A 7225-nucleotide genomic window follows, 5' to 3' on the forward strand; every position below is an offset into this window, starting at 1 on the left:
TGTAGCCATAACAATCTTATACATACTCGTATATATATTCATTGTAGTCATTTGTATTTTCACTTTTGTGTATTTGGGGGACGATCCTTATTGTTAGCGCATAATTCCTTAAGGAATTTTTCTTCACTCCGCAAACACACACTCCGTTGTGCAATTTTACAACTCAAACCGAAAAATAGGACAAGAGAAAAATTTAATTCTATAATTTTTATGGCCTGGAAAATTTACCTGTCTTCATAAAAGTCTCATTTGTGGAAGGCACAGTGGCTAGGTTGCTTCAAATTTAGAATTCAACATGTTAATTGTAAGATTAATTGTAATTGTATTGAATATATAATTACTTAATATATATTAAGCTATATAGCTCTTATAAAAATACATAAAAAAATTTGATAATTAAAAAGTAAATTATAATTAATTAATAATAAAATATATTAAGTGTTATAAAAAGTATTAGCCCTTTTTTCTCAATAAATGGTGTTGATTGACAGCACTTATCCGATTACGACAAAGGGCCATAAAGGGTTCATAAACATTTCAGGCTACATTTTTCGTAAAGGTAATTGTATAATCCATCGACAGTATAAAATGTTTTATTGATTTAAAACATAATTTTTAGTAAAATATCTGAAGATATATACTTTCATGACTATAAAAAATGAGGAATTGCTGCAAAAACATACCAACAAATTTGTTCAGTTTACGCTGAAAATACTATAAGTTTACGTTCGATCCGGAAGTGGTTTGCTATAGCCCGTTCCGGGAATTTTGATTTCAAAGATGCACCCGGCTTAAGTCGGGCAGTCATTAAAAATGCAATTGAAATTTTTCGTTTATTTTGATCTTAACAAAATTCTTTATAAGTTGAAGTGAGGACAGAAACGAATCTTACCTCAATTAGCTAATAAAGCTGTTTTGAATTCACAATTCCTCGTAATAGTAATAGAACCAATGCCAATACTGGAGCTATCGCTGAGTGTGTTAAAAAAGGGGATCCTAAAAATCTAAGCCTAGTTCTGGCCAGGCCTGGACATAGACACAATAGGTGCTAGTTGTTGTTGTTGTTATGGTGGTTTAAGTTGGTGCTATTGCGCACTTTTACTCTTTTATGGTTCGAAGGCTTATCACTACCCCACACTAATTGAGGCTTTAACTATACTAGAATTACTATAATTTATTTATCTTTTAACTGGTCAGCATATCTTCCTGTGTGTCCTGAGGTGGACTTAAGGTTTGTTAGGGTAGGATTGGGCAACATATCGACTTTTTTGAATAATTTTAGGGCTCTGTCCTTGATATATTTTTTCACTAAGTCGATCCTAACATCTCTATGCATATCTGTTGTCCTAATATATCAAGGAATCTTAATTAGTCTTCTTAAAGCCAGATTTTGTGCTATTTGTAATTGCTTTATGGCGCTAGTAATTGTACACCACAAAATCTTCAACAATACTTTTTTCTAGAGTATGTTGATCCTTTTTTTGAGTCAGCGCAACTTGGCACTTTTACTCTTTGATAGCTGGGGGTACTACTGGGTCCCACCCATCTCATTGACTAATTTATGTATTCCCTAAGCTTCATGATTATTCAGTGATTGATCTAAGATCTGCGTACCTCCCCGTGCGGAGAGTGATTACTCTAAGATTAGATAGTGCTAAGTAGGATAGCATGGCAGTTTTCAGGGCTCTGTCCCTTATGTATTTTTTGATCGGTTCTATTCTAAGGTCTCTTAGCATGTCGTTTGTGCGGATGTACCAATGTACTTTGTAAATTAATCTTGAGTGTTATAAATTAATTCTGGGTGCTATACAGATTTACCAATCGCAAATGAAAATTTCACTTAAACTGAAGCTTGATTAAAAAAATTACCCCTGATTTACTAATCTGGAATTTCATTATTATTGCCACTAAAAGTATCGGTATTTATTTGAAAAGAAATTGAACTGAAGTGCGTAGATAGTATCAAAGCTAAGTTTTTTTAATTATTTGTAAAATACTTGTAATTATTCTTAATTTCAGAAAATCTTCTCTCTCTTACAACTTCTTCTCCAATTTAACTTTTTGTGTAGGTTATTTAAAGTTTCAACCACAGTAGTTCCTTTAATATATTAGCACATATCCATACCGACCATACCGACTTACACAAACAAATGTACACTACTTTACCAGACTATCACTTCCTTTAACTGTAATCATAAATTTTCTGCTGGTGATGTTTAATTTTCCGAGCGGCATCATGTCTATTTATTGTTTGCTTCAAACATAGCAAAAAGCCTAAAAGATGGATCGTTATCGTTCAAGATAGCTGCACACCTCGGTCTCAGTTCGGGCGGTAATTTCATTAAAGCGTCATTGCTGCTGCTGCTGCTGGTATGCCACTTAGCTGGAGTTGCTTAAACCAATTCCAAGTTGGATTCCTAGAGAAACGTGCGAAAATTCGGGCAGCAAATTAAGGCGCTACAACGTATTTAAATTAATGAGGAAATGGCAACATTTCACATTTACGTACAACAAAAAACATATTTTAAAGTAATTTTCACGTGCAGCAAGTTAAGGCACAACGAAAGCTGTAGGATTTTAATCGTTGGTGGAAGTCAAATTTTTAGGTGAAGTTGGAGGTGGGTGGGGACAATTACTGTGCGGATTTTAATAAATAAATGAACTGAATTTTGCATTTAAGTTCCTAAAACACTGAAATTTTTTTGATTGCTTGATATGAGCGCAAAGTGGTTACTTTAAAATCTTTATTCAATTCATTTAAAGCTCATAAGAAAGTTTTTAAGATAATATTTGTCCGTATTATTGTGCGATTTCATCAAATTATAAAAATTTTTGTTCAATAATTTACGTAGTCAGTGAATAAATAGCCACGAATGCCGGCTAACAGAAAGACAAATAGAAGAAAAAAATTGAAAAGAGAAAACATCCAAAGGAAACATTTAACACGGCTCAACGCCTAACATGTGGTTGGTAACACTTTTGACCCTATTTGCTGACTCATGAAATCAGGGTCAAATGTTTTCGGCATCGTTGAGCAAAAGTTTATGATACTTTGGTCAATTAAATCTCATTTTGTTGTCAAACTGTAGCATCTTTGCATTTTACACGTTTCCACTTTTCCGCACTTTTCTACTCCACAAAATAGCACCCCGTACAATAACAAGCCTAGAAAAATATACCGGAAAAACTATGCATGGGTGTGTAATGTGTGCGCTCCAATAGCGCTTCAGTGCAGTGGCAAAACTGTCACTTACATAGTTGTGAATAATAGTCACCCTACAGGCATCGCACTTCAGCGAGTGCCGGCATTGCAACACTTATCTGTAACATTTGCTTCCTAGGCAATGTCCTAGCCGGTACTAATTCCTAATACCCACACACAATACGATATTAAGTCACGTTAGTTGTGTTGCTTCCCCTGCTATTTTGTGTTTTTGTGTGTGTGTTCTTCTGTTTTGGTCATTCCTGGGTTTTGATTTTTGACATGTACCTAGTTTGGGGTCGATGTGCAAAATAAATTACCATCTATGGTACCATCTATGGCTGGCATGCACGTACAGCAACAGTAACATTTTGACACTTGCTCGAAAACCATAAATGTCAGTTAAGATGAAGCTTAGCCAACTTTAAATACCTTTGGACAGATTAAAAGTCTTGTTTGTCGAGTGCTGCAATTCGGTCGGGCAAATCGAAACGATTCTGATTAAGGCAAGGAAATACTTTATTTAAAGAATGCCAGAAATACGAGCAATAAAAGTAAGTTTCAGTCTCTGCCTCTAATTTCTCTTTTCAGTAGTTTTTGTTTCACTTCTTTGATTTTTTCTGTATCTTCTGGTACTTCTGTTACTTCTGTTACTTCTGCTACTTCTGCTACTTTTACTCGGTTTGCCGTGACTATTGTTTGGATTGAGAAATTACAACCATTAAGCATGGGGGTCACTTTTAATTACTTTAAAGAAGGTCAACACTAATGAGTCCCATTTTATTTTGCTGCAATTTTATATGTGTGGTATATGTCCTGGTTAATGTGTCACCTTATGCACATACGCTTATGTGGGCCCCACTCTGTAAGTGAACCTGATATTTACAAACTCATAGGTAATAAAGTGTGTTAGTGGGTGTTTCTGTATAATTTTATTGATCTCTGCTAAGGTTTGTTGAAATGAGTCTGTAATTAAAGTAAAAACTTTTTACATTAGTCAGCAGTTTTGTGGGCACTTAAACTTGTTAAACTACAAACTACGAACTACAAAAAACAATAAAAACAATGTTGCAAACTTAATTTTATTTAATATAATTAATGTTTGGACATATGTAAAATTTGTGAATAAGTAATTAAAAATGAAATGCACAATTAGATAAAATTTGTTTATCTGTAAAGTCGTAAAATTTTTAATTAAGAAATTGAAGAGTTACGAATACATACCTACATTTGCGTCAGGACCAAAATTCAAAGTACAGTTTAGAAAAATATAAAATATATAGGATTCGTGTTTATCTTAAAAAAAATAATAATTTCAGTATTATAAATCTTAAATATTCACTCAAGTCAAAAATTTCAAGTCTAAAATTACGTTGGAAACCGAAGAGATAATAATATACCATTTGTATAATATTTAATATTTTTTTTTTGTTAAAAACATCCTTTTATTGGATATGGTGATTGGTGAATTGTACTTAATAGATATTCAGTTATATGTGTGTGGATTTATTGAACCAGTGTTCAGCTCCCATAATATCTAATGAATTTATTTTTAACGTTCGTTTTTACAAAAGAAACTAAATTCGTGTGCGAGTTAGGGTAAGTTGCATTCTAAATGGGGGAAATTCTAAGTTGTGCCGATAATGTAGTGATGTGTCGATACGTGTTGATAAATGGCTAAATGTGTGCAGTGCAAAAAATCCCAAAAAATCACCCATTTGGTTTAGCATCAACTTAGCCTAACTCGCACACGACCTTAATAGATATTAAGTAATATGTGTGTGGGTTTATTTAACCAGTGTTCAGCTCCCATAATATCTAATGAATTTATTTTTAACGTTCGTTTTTACAAAAGAAACTTAATTCGTAATATAAACTTTTAAGGACGTGTGCCAGTTAGGCTAAGTTGCGTTCTAAGTGGGGGAAATTCTAAGTTGTGCCGATAATGTAGTGATGTGTCAATACGTGGTGATAAATGGCTAAATATGTGCAGTGCAAAAAATCCCAAAAAATCTCCCATTTGGTTTCATCAACTTAGCCGAACTCGCACACATCCTAAATAGAGAGGTATTCTGAACAGTGGTAAATTAGAACAATAAAATTTTATAGTTTTATTAATAATTGAATTTTTGGCTGACCATATAGCCATTTTAAATATTACCAAATATACATCATCAGTGATCTTGGAATTATTTTTTATATATAATTAATCGGAAATACCTTTTTTAGGCAAGTAACAAGAGTTGAACTCGAACCCTGTCAGTGTTCATTAGCCAAGACTGGATTAAATGTATTTGAAGAGATTAAATGTATTTCTTAAAATTTTTGCGCATTCATTCATTATACTAAAATTTTAACTCGACCTTTTAAGTTTTATAAAAATTTATTTATAAAGTTATTTTAAAATATATAATTAATGATTAAATTTTAGAGGAGTTTTTCGAATAGCAAAGAAAGAAATAAAGTACAAACACAAAAATTTATTTTTTAATTTTATTGAAGTTCGGCTGACCATACAACGCTGTTTCGAGTATTGCCAAGTACTCTTCATCAGTGGTCTTTGGAAATAATCGAATTTTATTTAATTAGTTTATAGTCCGTATATAATTTGTTTGGACTGCAAGTGCCAGGCTTAGAACTCGTGCCTGTCAAATTAGAAGCGATGACTAATCGTGTTTATCCACAAGAAGCCAAGGCTGCACAAACTTTCAATGCTCAAGTTCCAGGTTTTATTGTCACTTATTTTTATTTAATTAGTGACACCAACCAAAGCACTTGCCGTGCTTTCAATTAGAACGAGCTTATAAACTACAGCTTTATTTTGGAAACACATAGTACTGGTCAGACCGAACTTCAATTAAAATTAAAAAATAAATTTTTGTGTTTGTCCTTTATTTCTTTCTTTGTTATTCGAAAACTCTCTAAATTTTAATAAAGCTTCTTTGTCACCATACAAAGAAAGCGTAGCTTTATAGCAACACTAATACTTTATTCAAATATTAGGCTTGTGAAAAGTAAAGAACAATATGTTAAAATATAATATTGTTCAACTTTTCCTAACCGCGAAAGCGGATTTGTAGAATAACATAGCATAGCTTCTTTGTAAAAAGCACCAGAATGGTCGCTTTACATATAGTAAGTAAAACAATATGCATTACAAAATGTCTCTACAAAAAGAGTAGCTTTGAAAAGAAATAAAGAAATAGGCAAAACCCAAAAGTTAAACTTTCAATTCGTTGAACTTGTGTTTCCAAAAATAAAGCTGTAGTTTATAAGCTCGTTCTAATTTAAAAAGCACGGCAAGTGCGTTGGTTGTTGTCACTAATTAAATAAAAATAAGTGACAATAAAACCTGGAACTTGAGCATTGAAAGTTTGTGCAGCCTTGGCTTCTTGTGGATAAACACGATTAGTCATCGCTTCTAATTTGACAGGCACGAGTTCTAAGCCTGGCACTTGCAGTCCAAACAAATTGTATACGGACTATAAACTAATTAAATAATATTCGATTATTCCCAAAGACCACTGATGAAGAGTACTTGGCAATACTCGAAACAGCGTTGTGTGGTCAGCCAAACTTCAATAAAATTAAAAATAAATTTTTGTGTTTGTCCTTTATTTCTTTCTTTGTTATTCGAAAACTCTCTAAATTTTAATAAAGCTTCTTTGTCACCATACAAAGAAAGCGTAGCTTTATAGCAACACTAATACTTTATTCAAATATTAGGCTTGTGAAAAGTAAAGAACAATATGTTAAAATATAATATTGTTCAACTTTTCCTAACCGCGAAAGCGGATTTGTAGAATAACATAGCATAGCTTCTTTGTAAAAAGCACCAAAATGGTCGCTTTACATATAGTAAGTAAAACAATATGCATTACAAAATGTCTCTACAAAAAGAGTAGCTTTGAAAAGAAATAAAGAAATAGGCAAAACCCAAAAGTTAAACTTTCAATTCGCTGAACTTGTGTTTCTAAAAATAAAGCTGAAGTTTATAAGCTCGTTCTTATTTAAAAAGCACGG

Source organism: Teleopsis dalmanni, chromosome 1 (genome assembly GCF_002237135.1).
Source record: "Teleopsis dalmanni isolate 2A chromosome 1, ASM223713v2, whole genome shotgun sequence".
In the NCBI taxonomy this organism is placed as follows: domain Eukaryota; kingdom Metazoa; phylum Arthropoda; class Insecta; order Diptera; family Diopsidae; genus Teleopsis; species Teleopsis dalmanni.